Source organism: Callithrix jacchus, chromosome 10, assembly GCF_049354715.1.
Source record: "Callithrix jacchus isolate 240 chromosome 10, calJac240_pri, whole genome shotgun sequence".
Taxonomy (NCBI): Eukaryota; Metazoa; Chordata; class Mammalia; order Primates; family Cebidae; genus Callithrix; species Callithrix jacchus.
This window is the reverse complement of record NC_133511.1, coordinates 68,416,250-68,428,848: the sequence shown is the minus strand read 5'-3', so window position 1 is coordinate 68,428,848 and position 12,599 is coordinate 68,416,250. Positions and strand designations below refer to the sequence as shown.

The window sequence follows — 12,599 nt, the reverse complement described above, 5'->3', positions numbered from 1 at the left end:
TTTCTTATTTTATTTTTTTCAACATAAATAAAGTATTTATTGTAGTATAAGTACTGGAGTCAGACAGAGTTGGCTGAATTAAAACCCCTGCCTCACTACTTATTAGCTGTGGTGTCTTGGGCAAATCACTTCACTTTGCTTATTTTATTTTAAGCTCTGGGGTGCCTGAGCAGGCTGTGCAGGTTTGCTACACTGGTAAACATGTGCCATGGTGCATTCTTGTTTAAATGCTTTATTATAGTGTGCATACAGGAAAGTACACAGATCATAAATATGCAGCTTGATGGCTTTTCACAAAATGATTGCAGCTGTGCGACCAGTACCCTGATAAAGAAACAGAAGATTTTCAGCCATCTAGGAGCTCCCATGCCCTCCCTCTCAGTTATCACTTCCCCAAAGGGTAAGCATTCCACTAACTTCCAACCTCAGAGATCAATGTTGCCTGTTTAGCTTTATCTAAATAGAATCATATGGAATATATTCTTTTGCATCTGACTTCATTCACTCAAAATTACATTTGTGAGACTCATTCATGTTGTTGCATATAGCTGTATTTTACTCATTTTTATTGCCCTGTTATATTCCATTATATGAGAATATGGCAATTTATTTGACCATTCTAAATAATAGGCATTTTGTTCTTTCCAAATTTTGACTATAGGAATGATGCTGCTATGAACATTGCTGTAGGCTGTACACATGTGCATACATTGTTGTACACACCACTCTTATTTTTTTAAAGAGATGGGTGTCTCACTTTGTTCAAGGCTCGTCTTGAACTCCTGGGCTCAACCAATCCTTCCCCATCAGCCTCCTCAGTAGTTGGGACTATAGGCACCCAGCCACATTACTAAGTTCTGTTGGGTATATACCTTGGAGTAGAATTGCTGGGGATGCACTATTTACATATATAATGTTCAACTTTAGTAGACACTGCTAAACAATTTTCCAAAGTGGTTCTATTAGCCTAAATTCCAGTCAGAAGTTACAAAATTCTTTTGCTCCATTTTGTCATCAATACTTGGCTATTGCTAATTGTTTTAACGTGGCCGCCCCAGTGGTATATCATTGTGATTTTCATTTGCATTTCCCTGATACCCGTTGAAGTTGATCGCTTTTTCATGTGTCTGTTGGCGACAATTTCTCTAATGTGATCTTCTAGAAGCTTCTTGTTTTGTCACATATAGGATCACCAACCCACCTGGAAGTGATTTAGGGGTCTGGTTGAAGAAGTCAAACTGTATTGTTTTTTCATATAGATATCAGCTATGGTTTGAATATGTCCCCCAGACTTCATGTGTGGAAATGTAATCCCCAAATTTATATGTTGATTGGAAGTGGGGACTTTGGGAGGTAATTAGAATTAGATAAGCCCTCATGATAGAACTGGGGGCTTTATAAGAAGAGGACAAGGAAGAGAGGCCTGAGCTGACACGCACACTCTTGCCCTCTCACCATGAGATGCCCCTCATGATGTTATGATGGGGCAAGAAGGCTCTTACCAGGTGTTAGTGCCACGCTCTTGGACTTTCTGAACTCCAGAACCGTGATCTAAATAAACTTCTCTTCTTTATAGACTACCCAGTCTGTGGCATTCAGTTTTAGCAGCAGAAAACAGACTAAGTCAACGTCCACTTACCAGCAGATTAGGATTGGAATAGAAAACCAGCCCACTGCTCTATAACAGTTCCAGGAGTTGTGCCCTTGCTGGATCTCAAAAGAGAAAAAGCCATTGATCCCTGTGTTTAAGATAAAAACAAGAAGTTGTTAAGTGGGTGAGTACATTTTCTCACAGTTAGAACACAAGATATAATACTGAAAGCCTTGGCACCTGTGCACTAGTCAATTCAATGTGTCAACTTGATTGGCCTAAGGGATGCCCAGATGGCTGGTAAACATTATTTCTGAGTGTGTCTGTGAGGGTGTTTCTAGAAGAGATTAGCATTCAAATCAATATGCTGAGTAAGGAAGATCTGCCCTCATGGGTAGGTGATGGTAGACATCAAAAATGAACTCTTTCTCTCCTTGCGCTGGGGTGTCCATCTTCTCCTGTCATTGGACATCAGAGCTCCTGGTTCCCAGGCCTTCAGACTCAGGAACGTAATCCAACCTCCTTTCTCGGCCTGATAGACTTAGATTGGGAATTACGCCATTGACTTTCTCAGGCCTTTAAACTCGGGCTGAAGCCACCAGCTTGTCTGTCTCCAGAACCAGCTTTTCTGTTTTCTGGGTCTCCAACTTGCAGGTGGCATATGGCATGTCATGTTTGTGAGACAATTCCCATTATAAATCAATGAATCTATCTATCTATCTATCTATCTATCTATCTATCTATCTATCTATCTATCTATCATCTCGTATTTGTTGTACTTCTCTGGAGAATCCTAACTAATATAAAGTGTCAGCCATTTTAGTACTTGGCAGTCCCTTCCAATAAAGTTCCAGTGATGTCTTCATTTGATAAATCTTATGTAATTTCAGTCAACCACTTTTACCATTATTCTGTCTGTGGAGGTCACTTGGTCGGCTGCATCTAGAATAGAATGCTTTGATGCACATCAATGTTGAGATGCTTTGAAATAATGAACATAAACTCAAGAGAGCCTGTAGACTCTTCCAGGGAGTGACCATGGGGGAGTAACTAGAAATAGCAAAGGAATCCCACAGATTAATCATGTGGGAAGACTCTTGGTCTTCATTTTGCAGTAGATGTCATGCTCATAAGAGCTCTGGGAAGGGTATTAGGCCACTCTATTGCAGTTTCTGCATAAGTCCTGACCAGTTTATCTTTTTTAAGAAATCCATTTGGAAGTTTTGCAACTTCTCTGATTCCAAATAATGTGAGCCATAAAAGTATTATTAATGAATCAATAGGGCTTCACAACTATTGACAATCAAGGGTAATCCAAGCTTTAAAATAACCTTTAGAAAACTTTTAGAATTCTTTGCCAACAGGTATTGTATCAACAATTGCACTTGAACATGCTTTAAAAGTGTATATGTTATTAAGAGATATTGATGTGGCCTACATTTCACTCATATAAATGCACCTTAAATAATATGCATGAAATCATCGTAGGGGGTTTCCCGCATTGCAGTCTTAAAAAGCATTTAATTCTTACAATACCGTTGAAAAGTTCTGAAAACTCTACACATTCCAAACATGCTAATCTTTCCTGGAAGTCCCTCTGAGTTTGTGGGTGTTGAACTGTGGGTTACATACACAAAATACATTAATTCCATCCCAATAGCCCTGAAAGACTTAATTCATTTCAGCATCAAATTTAAAATCTAAAGTCTCATCTAAATATCATCTACATTAGATATGTGAATTGCTTTCCAGCTGTGAGCCTATGAAACACATGCTATGTGCTTCCAAAATACAATAATGGGATAGGCATAGGTTGGAACTTTCCATTCTAACAGTGAGAAATAGGAAAAAAGAAAGGGGTAACAGGTCTGAAGTGAATCCACATTACAAGGCAAACTCCATGAGTACTTATGGCTTAATCCTCTTTTGCTCAATGTTCTGTCTTCCAGGTGATGGGGTCTGGTGGCTTGCCTTCCAGATCACAAGGGCAGTGGTCCTGCCCCTACAGCTTTGGGTGACCTTGCCTCATGGCTGCTTCTGTCATAGGCCTCCCTTTGCAACCTAGTTGAAGGCAGCCACATCTTGCAGCCTTGTGCACTGTTCCTAGAGGAAGAGACAGTGCCTCATGGACACCACCAAAGGTTGCTGCCTTCCCCCTCCAGAGGGACAGCCACCAAGGCCCACACCACACTGGGGCTGCCAGAGCCACACCTTTGACAGCCAAGGAGCACAGTGCCAAAGTACAGGAAGTGAATCTCATGATGTGAGGGGGCTGAGCAACAAACTCCAGGTCCCTTGGACACTAGAGGCTTCTCATTTGAAGCCACTCTGCCCCCAGAGCTCTTACACTCTGGACCTGTGATGGGAGGGAAGCCCCGATAGTCTCTCAGTTGGCTTCAGAGTCATTTTTCATTGTCTTAGAGAATAGCTCTTGGCTTCTGTTGGGAAGGCTAACCTGTATTAATCTCCTTATCAAATATTCACTTAGCCACACCCTTAGTGTTCTTTCTCTAAGCAGACTTTCTCATTCTTCACAATATGGATAGGCTGAGAATTTTCCAAATCTTTAAGGTTTGCTTCCTTTCTGATCAACAATTCTGTCTTTAAATTATTTTTCTCTTCTCACATTTTTTTTTTTTTTTGAGATGGGGTTTTGCTCTTGTTACCCAGGCTGGAGTGCAATGGTGCCATCTCGGCTCACTGCAACCTCCGCCTCCTGGGTTCAAGCAATTCTCCCACCTCAGCCTCCTGAGTAGCTGGGATTACAGGCATGCACCACCATGCCCAGCTAATTTTTTGTATTTTTTTTTTTTTAGTAGAGACGGGGTTTCACCATGTTGACCAGGATGGTCTTGATCTTTTGACCTCGTGATCCACCCACCTCGGCCTCCCAAAGTGCTGGGATTACAGGCTTGAGCCACCACACCCAGTCCTCCTTCTCACATTTTCTGGTTGAAGGAAACCAGGCCATTCCTTCAACACTTTGCTTAAAAATTGCTTCAGCTAAATATTCAAGTTCATTGCTCACAAGTTCTATGTTCCACAAAACACTAGAATACAAAAAAAATTCAAACAAGATTTTGCAACTTTATAACAAGTATTGTCTATCCCCCAGTTTCCAACATGATGTTTCTCATTTCCAGCTGTGAGCCTATGAGCAATAGAAAGGCCTTTACCATCCACATTCCTACCAACATTCTGTGCAAAATTACTTAGGTATTCTCTAAGAAGATTGAGACTTTTTCTACAGCTCTTCTCTTTTCTTTCTGAGTCCTCACCAGAATCACCTCTAGCAGTCTGTACATGGCAGCATTAGCTTTTTCTAGTGCCTCAAAACTCTTCCAGCCTCTACCCATTACTCAGTTCCAAAGCTGCTTTTATAAAGCACCCACTTCTTGGGACCAAATTTCTATCTTAGACTTTCAGGCTACTGTAACAGAATGCCACAACTGGGTAGCTTTTAAACAACAGAAATTTATTTCTCACAGCTGTAGAGCCTGGGAATTCCAAGATCAATGCACTGGCAGATTTGGTGTCTGGTGACAGCTCATTTCCTAACTCATAGATGGCTGTCCTTTTGCTGTGTCCTTCTTAGTCAGAAAGGCAAGGGAGCTTTTCAGCGTCTCTTTTATAAGGACACTAATCTTATGCATGAGGGCTCTGCCCTCAGGACCTAATCACCTCCCAAAGGCCTCAGCTCCCAATACTGTCACATTGGGAGTTAGGATTTCAACATATAGATTTTTAGCGGACACAAACATTTAGCCTATAGCAATTAGTGAGAAAATACTGGCTTTTTAAAAACAATTGTCTATATTCAAAAGCATGGTGAGAATGGATACCTATACAAACAGACTTTTGAGAAATGGGAGTTCAGATTCAGGAAAGCAATGAGTTTCGCTACCTGAGCTGAAAATATAGGAGAAATTTGCTACCTCATGTTGAGAACAGACTGTAGCCAAAAACTACTGTTTTTTTTAAGCCATTAACTTTAATATGTCTTAATATGTATGCATGTACCTTTTACCAAACACTGTTTGTGCACTACCTCACATTCTCTCAGCCTCACCAACCATTCCAGTTACTGCTACAGTGAAAGCTCCATGCTGGTTCTTGATGCACCTCTCCTGATGTGGGCACTGCCGCCTTTCCTGCCTTTGGGCTTCTCTGATGCAGAGGCATGGGATGCCTGGGAGAACCCACTTTGCATTTACACCTAAGTGTGAAGAAGTCTAAGTTCCGTGGGGCCATTCTCAACCAATGGATGAAAGGAGTCAAAAGATTGCCCCTCAGGGGGTTGGTTCTGAGATTCATTCCATAAAGCCGCTTCTAAAGGCTCAGCAGTGCCCAGTGGGAGTGGACTACTCCACATCGCATCCTTGTGTTGGCTTCGCTCCTCCCTGTTCCACCCCCCAGGTCCTGCCCTTCTGCTTCCTAGGATCACTTCCCAAATAAGCTATCTGAATGCAAGCCCCTGCCTCAGGTTAAACACACACTCACATATAATCATACCAAACAACATGCTTAGATGACAATATCTAGGTTTAAAAAAAAAATCAATTTAGAGGTTTATTTTGCCAAGGTTAAGGACCTTGGCCCATGACTCAGCCCCAGGAGGTCTTGAGAACATGTGCCCAAGGTGGCTAGGTTATAGTTTGATTTTACACATTTTAGGCAGAGCAAAGACATAAATTAACACATGTAAGTTTACATTGGCTTGGCCTAAGAAGGCAGGACATCTCCACGCAGGGGCTTCCAGCTCATAGGTGGATTCAAAGATTTCCTGATTGGTAACTGGCTGAATTAAACTCTGCCTAAATAGCTGAAGTCAGCTTAAGATAAGGGGATTGGGGGTTGTGGAAGCCAAGGTTCTTGTCATGTAGATGAAGCTTCCACATTCAAAGAAAATAGATACGAATGTCTCTTATTGGACCTTAAAATGTGTCAGAGTCTCCAGTAAAGACCTAGTAAGAAAAGGGGATTCTCTACAGAATGTAAATTTCCCCCAGAAGAGACAGCTTTGCAGGGCTATTTCAAAATATGTCCAAAAATATATTTTGAAGGTAAAAATACTTTGATTTCCATCAGGGACTGCTCTCTGTCATGAGATGTTGTGCCAGAATCAGGTTGGAATCTGGTATCTTATTGCTACAAAGAATCTGTTAATGCTGGTCAAAGAGGTTAACGCTGGTCAGTTGTGTCTAAATTAAATAACTGGCTGAATCAAACTCTGCCTAAATAGCTGAAGTCCCTCCAAAGGGACCAGGGTTTTATGAGGCATGTGTGACCCCTCACTTCTGTCATGGCCTGAACTAGTTTTCAGGGCTTTGGGGGATCCTCTGGGCCAAGAAAGGGGTTCCAGTCAGTTAGTTAAAGGGGTTAGAATTTTATTTTGAGTTTACATTCCACCCCCTTCTGGTCAGGATTTGTCAGAGGCAATATCAACGGTCACATTTTTATTTTGTCCCAAAGTGTTGCCAGGGTGACATAGTTGCCTGCCCCAGGTCCATCCTGTCCCTTAGTGGAACACCTATGGTAAAGGGACTTAGACCCAAAGGACTTATAGCCAGTTTAAAGGTTCTAGGCCAGACTGGAATGGAGGTAGGCAGGCATTGACATCAACTCTTAAATTTTTTTTTTTTTTTGAGACAGTCTTGCTTGTCACCCAGGCTGGAGTGCAGTGGTGTGACCTCGGCTCACTGCAACCTCTGCCTCCTGGGTTCAAGTGATTTTCCTGGCTCAGCCTCCCAAGTAGCTGGGATTACAGGTGTGTACCACCATGCCTGGCTAATTGTTTGTTTTTAGTAGAGACAGGGTTTCACCATGTTGGCCAGGCTGGTCTTGAACTCCTGACCGCAGGTGATCTGCCTGCCTCAGCCTCCTAAAGTGCTGGGATTACAGGTATGAGCCACTGTGCCCAGCCTAAAATTCTTTAAGTAATATAAAAGCCAAAAACCCAAAGCCAAAGGCAAGGCTACAAAATTGAACAACCTATAACTTCTATGCATTGATCTACTATAATCTTGGTTTTAGTTACACATTTGTCGATGAAACCACCTTTTCACCTTGCCCTCTGCCTAGACACAGCCACACAGCCAATTTATCAAGACAGGGGAATTGCAATAAAGAAAGAGCAATTCACACACAGCCAGCTGTGCAAGATATCAGAGTTTTATTATCACTCAAATTAGTCTCCTGGAGCATTCAGGGATCAAAGATTTTAAAGATAATTTGGCGGCTAGAGGCTCTGGAAATGGGGAGTGCTAGTGGGTCAGGTTGGAGATGGAATCACAGAGGGGGTCAAAGTGAGGTTTTCTTGCTGACTTTTGCTCCTGGTGGTATCACAGAGCTGGTTGAGCCACATTACCAGTCTTGGAAGTGTCAGCTGATCCATCCAGTGCAGGGTCTGCAAAACATCTAAGCACCAATCTTAGGTTTTACAATAGCAATGTGATCCCCAGGAGCAATTTAAGAGGCTTGAACTCTTGCATCCAGAGGCTACATGACCCCTAAACCATAATTTCTAATCTTGTAACTAATTTGTTAGTCCTACAATGGCAGACTGGTCCCCAGGCAAGAGAGGAGTCTTTTCAGGAAAGGGCTATTATCAATTTTGTTTCAGAGTCAAACCATAAACTAAATTCCTTCCCAAAGTTAGTTCGACCTTTGCCCAGGAATGAGTAAGGACAGTTTAAAGTTTAGAAGCAAGACGGAGTCAGTTAGGTCTGATCTCTTCCACTGTCCTAATTTCCTCAGCTATCATTTTTGCAATGGTGGTTTCATAGCAATTAGCTATACAAAACATAAATATTTCCTTAAAACCATTTAAGCTAAGGAATTTAGAAACTTTCATTGTGCCACAAGGCTTTTCATAGTCTTTTGGTAACTTGTCCTAATATGGGTCATTAAAAAATTTTTTTTAAATATATCTATCTGTATAAATCTCATAACTGGGAGCACTATAGGCAGGAGGCTTCATCACTGGGTATCTGGATATTCTCTCAGTAATTTATTTTACTACTGTGGGAAGCAGAAAAATTTTTTTTAGTTGAGATGGATGGAAAAGGGCCATGTAATGACCGAGGAGGCAAAGTTCCTAATTTTGCCAGTTAATTAGGCATCTGTGTTCTCAACCTTGATTTGTAAGGTTATCCCAGTAGCATTTATTAAATAGAGAGTCCTTTTCCCATTGCTTGTTTTTGTCAACTTTCTCAAAGATCAGATGGCCATAGTTGTGCAGCTTTATTTCTGGGTTCTTTATTCTGTTTCATTGGTCTATGTGTCTGTTTTTGGACCAGTACCCTGGTGTTTTGGTTACTGTAGCATCACAGTATAGTGTGAAGTTGGGTAATGTGATGTTTCTGGCTTTGTTCTTTTTGCTTAGAATTGCATTAGCTAGCTATTCAGGCTCTTTTTTTGTTTGATATGAATTTTGTAATAGTTTTTTCTAGTTTTGTGAAAAATTACATTGGTATCTTGATAGGAATAGCATTGAATCTGTAGGTTGCTTTGGGCAATATGGCCATTTTAACAATATTCAATCCATGAGCATGGAATGTTTTTCCATTTGTTTGTGTCGTCTATAATTTCTTTCAGCAGTGTTTTGTAGTTCTTCTTGTATAGGTCTTTCACCTCCTTGGTTAGATGTATTCCTAAGTATTTTATTCTTCTGGTGACTATTGTAAATGGGATTGTATTCTTGATTTGACTCTCAGCTTGAAAGGTTTTGATGTATAGGAATGCTACTAATTTTTCTAAATTGATTTTTATATCCTGAAACTTTACTGAAGTTGTTTATCAGTTTCAGGAGTTTTTTGGTAGTCTTTAGAGTTGTCTAGGTACAAAATCACATCATCTGCAAACAGAAATAGTTTGACTTCTTTGTCTATTAGGATGCCTTTTATTTCTTTCTCTTGCCTGACTGCTCTGGCTAGGACTTCCAGTACTATGTTGAAAGGACTGGTGAAAGTAAGCACGCTTGTCTTGTTCCAGTTCTTAAGGGGAATGCTCCCAGTTTTTGTCTATTCAGCATGATATATAGGTTGTGGGTTTGTCATAGATGGCTTATATTATTTTGAGGTATGTTCCTTTGAAGCCTAGTTTCTTGAGAGTTTTTATCGTGAAGAGATGTTATATTTTATCAAAAGCTTTTCCGTGTCTATTGAGATGATTATATGGCTTCTGCTTTTAATTTTGTCTGGTGAATCACACTTACTGGTTTATGTATGTTGAACCAGCCTTTCATCCCAGGAATGAAGCCTACTTGATCATAATAAATTAGCTGGTTTCAGTTTGCTAGTACTCTGTTGAAAATTTTTGTGTCCATGTTCATAAGGGATATTGGCCTGCAGCATTCTTTTTTCACTGTATCTTTGCCAGGTTTTGGAATTAGGGTGATGCTGGCTTCATAGGGCAGGAGGAGGAGCTAGAAAGAAGTACCTCTTCCTCAACTTTTTGGAATGATTTCCGTAGGATTAGGACCAGTTCTTCTTTTTATGTCTGGTACAATTCAGCTGTGACTCCACCTAGTCCAGGGTTTTTTGGGTTAGCAGGTTTTTAAAATTACTGATTCAATTCTGGAACCCCATTTCAGTGTGTTCAGAACTTCAATTTCTTCCTGATTCAGTCTTGGGAGATTTTGTGTTTCTAGGAATTTATCAGATTCCTCTAGATTTTCTAGTCTGTGTGCTTACAGGTATTTATAATAGTTTTTGAGAATGTTTTGTATCTCTGTGGGATTCGTTGTAATGTCACCTTTGTCATTTCTGATTCTGCTTATTTGGATCTTCACTCTTTTTTCCTTCTTACTCTAGCTAGCAGTCTATTGATCTTGTTTATCCTTTCAAAGAATCAACTTTTGGTTGCATTGATTCGTTGCATGGATTTGGGGTTTCCATTTCATTCAGTTCTACTCTGATTTTAGTAATTTCTTTTCTTCTGCTAGCTTTGGGGTTAGTTCGTTTTTCTAGTTCCTCTGGTGTGATGTTAGACTGTTAATTTGAGATCTTTCTAACTTTTTGAGGTAGGCATTTAGTATAATAAACTTTCCTCTTAACACTACTTTTGCTGAATCCCAGAGATTTTGGTATGTGTGTCTCTGTTTTTATTTATTTCAAAGGTTATTTATTTCTGCCTTAATTTTATTGTTTATCCAAAAGTCTTTCAGAAGCAAGCATTGATTTCTTCTTGGTATTGACCTCTGTTTCTGTTCCACTCTGGTCTGAGACTATGGTTGGTGGTATTTCATTTTTTTTTAATTGGGATTTGCGTTATGACCAAGAATGTGGTTGATCTTGGAGTATGTTCTATGTACAGATGAGAATAATGTATATTCTGTGTTGATGGGTAAATGATCATGTATGATCAGAATCATTTGCAGATTTAAAAATATATTGTTAACATTAAACATTGATGATAAGAATTCATAAGAGAAATACAGTAACAAAGTATTATTCACTTTAACTGGATTAACTATAAATGCACACAATTTTGCAATGAGTTCCAGTAATACAAGAACCAATTTGTAAAATACTTGTTCTTTCAAATAATTCAACTAGTTGAATATTTACATTTACATTTGCATATTCTTAGATATTAGTGCAAGTAATGATACTCAGGAAATTTGGAAATTTCACTTCATTTGGGTTTTTCAGGGATTAAAAAACTAAATTCGAATTCTTTTAGGATGTGAAATTCAACATTTGCATATTTACTTCTCACCACGGTAACATCAGGGAGAGGACCTTTTAACTAAAATTCACAATACAACTTATTTTATTAAAGGGTTTTTCTTGACAGAATATTAAGGGCACGGGCATTGGCATTTAATTTCCTTATACTTATTTACTTTTCTACTCTATATCTGTATATTATTTGAGAGCTTTGCCTGTAAAATTGCTTACTGATAAAGGCACATTGCTTCAAGCAAGATACCTGGTGGACAAATAAGGAGAACTTCTTGTGATAAAGATTGTACACAGGGAAGATTAGAGAGCTTTTACTTCCTTGTTTTCCCTTTCCTCCCAAACCCCAAATCACAGCAAACTCCAAAACAGCAGCTAATTTCAAAGCTAATTTGCTCCCCTCAGCTGCACTCTTGCCATGAGAGCTTCTGTTATGCATGTTTAAAACGAATTCATCAACACACAAAATACACATTCATACCCGGAACATATTTACCCTCCTGAATACAAGGATTCTCAGGGACCCACGCAGACTTAGGATTCTGGCAAGATTCTTGGTCAAATAAAACCAATATCCAGAAGACAGTAATGCCTGAGAGTGAGGGGAAGCCTTACCCAGGCAGAATCAGTCGTCAGTGACGGTGGGTCCACACCACGGAGCTGGGCTGTGAAAGTCCTTCAGTCCAGGAAGGCACACCCTTGGCCTGAGCCGCAGGGAAAGCTAAGCTACTTGAAATACCAGATACTGACTCAGCTGAAACCAATATTTCTTTCTCTTAAGGTTAAAACAACTAAATTGTGCCTGGTAATTCCCTCAAAAGTGATCTAATGAGAACCATTTGGGGGATACACTGATTGAAGTGGTTGTGTGCAGGAGAGGGTAGAAGGGTTCCCATCAGCAGAGCAGATTTGTGTACAGGTTAGAACATGCTCTGGTGTTCTTTTGAATCAGCATAGTAAAGACTAGGATGACTCAGCAACTGGAGTTTGCTCCATCAGTGTTTAGTAGTCTGTGGTAGGCAAGTGCAGCCCCAGGGGCCAGGGTACACATTTAACCCTGCCCTTTTGGAAACCCAGAGCACCCCAAGTCTTTCCAAGTGGATCTGGAACTTGTGAAAGCGGTTGCTCATCAAGATAAAATAAAGAGAAAACACCCTCGAAGAAATTAAAATTAAGAAGTAGGCTAGGCATGGTGGCTCACACTTGTAATCCCACCACTTTGAAGGCCACGCTTGAGACCAGAAGTTCAAGATAAGCCTGGTCAACACAGTGAGACCCCCTGCCTCTACTAAAAACTAGCTGAGTGTGATGGTGTGCACCTGCAG

General features: G+C 40.2%; 1 long non-coding RNA gene across 1 annotated transcript; it reads right to left on the bottom strand.

Annotated features, from left to right (window-relative positions):
• Positions 1-222: 222 nt before the first annotated feature.
• On the bottom strand, positions 223-11,967 carry LOC144578117 (uncharacterized). The gene is made up of 2 exons (XR_013523264.1): positions 11,890-11,967; positions 223-1,739 (listed from the first exon to the last, which is right to left on the bottom strand). It is a non-coding gene; the product is annotated as an uncharacterized LOC144578117 (long non-coding RNA).
• Between the last annotated feature and the right edge of the window lie 632 nt (positions 11,968-12,599).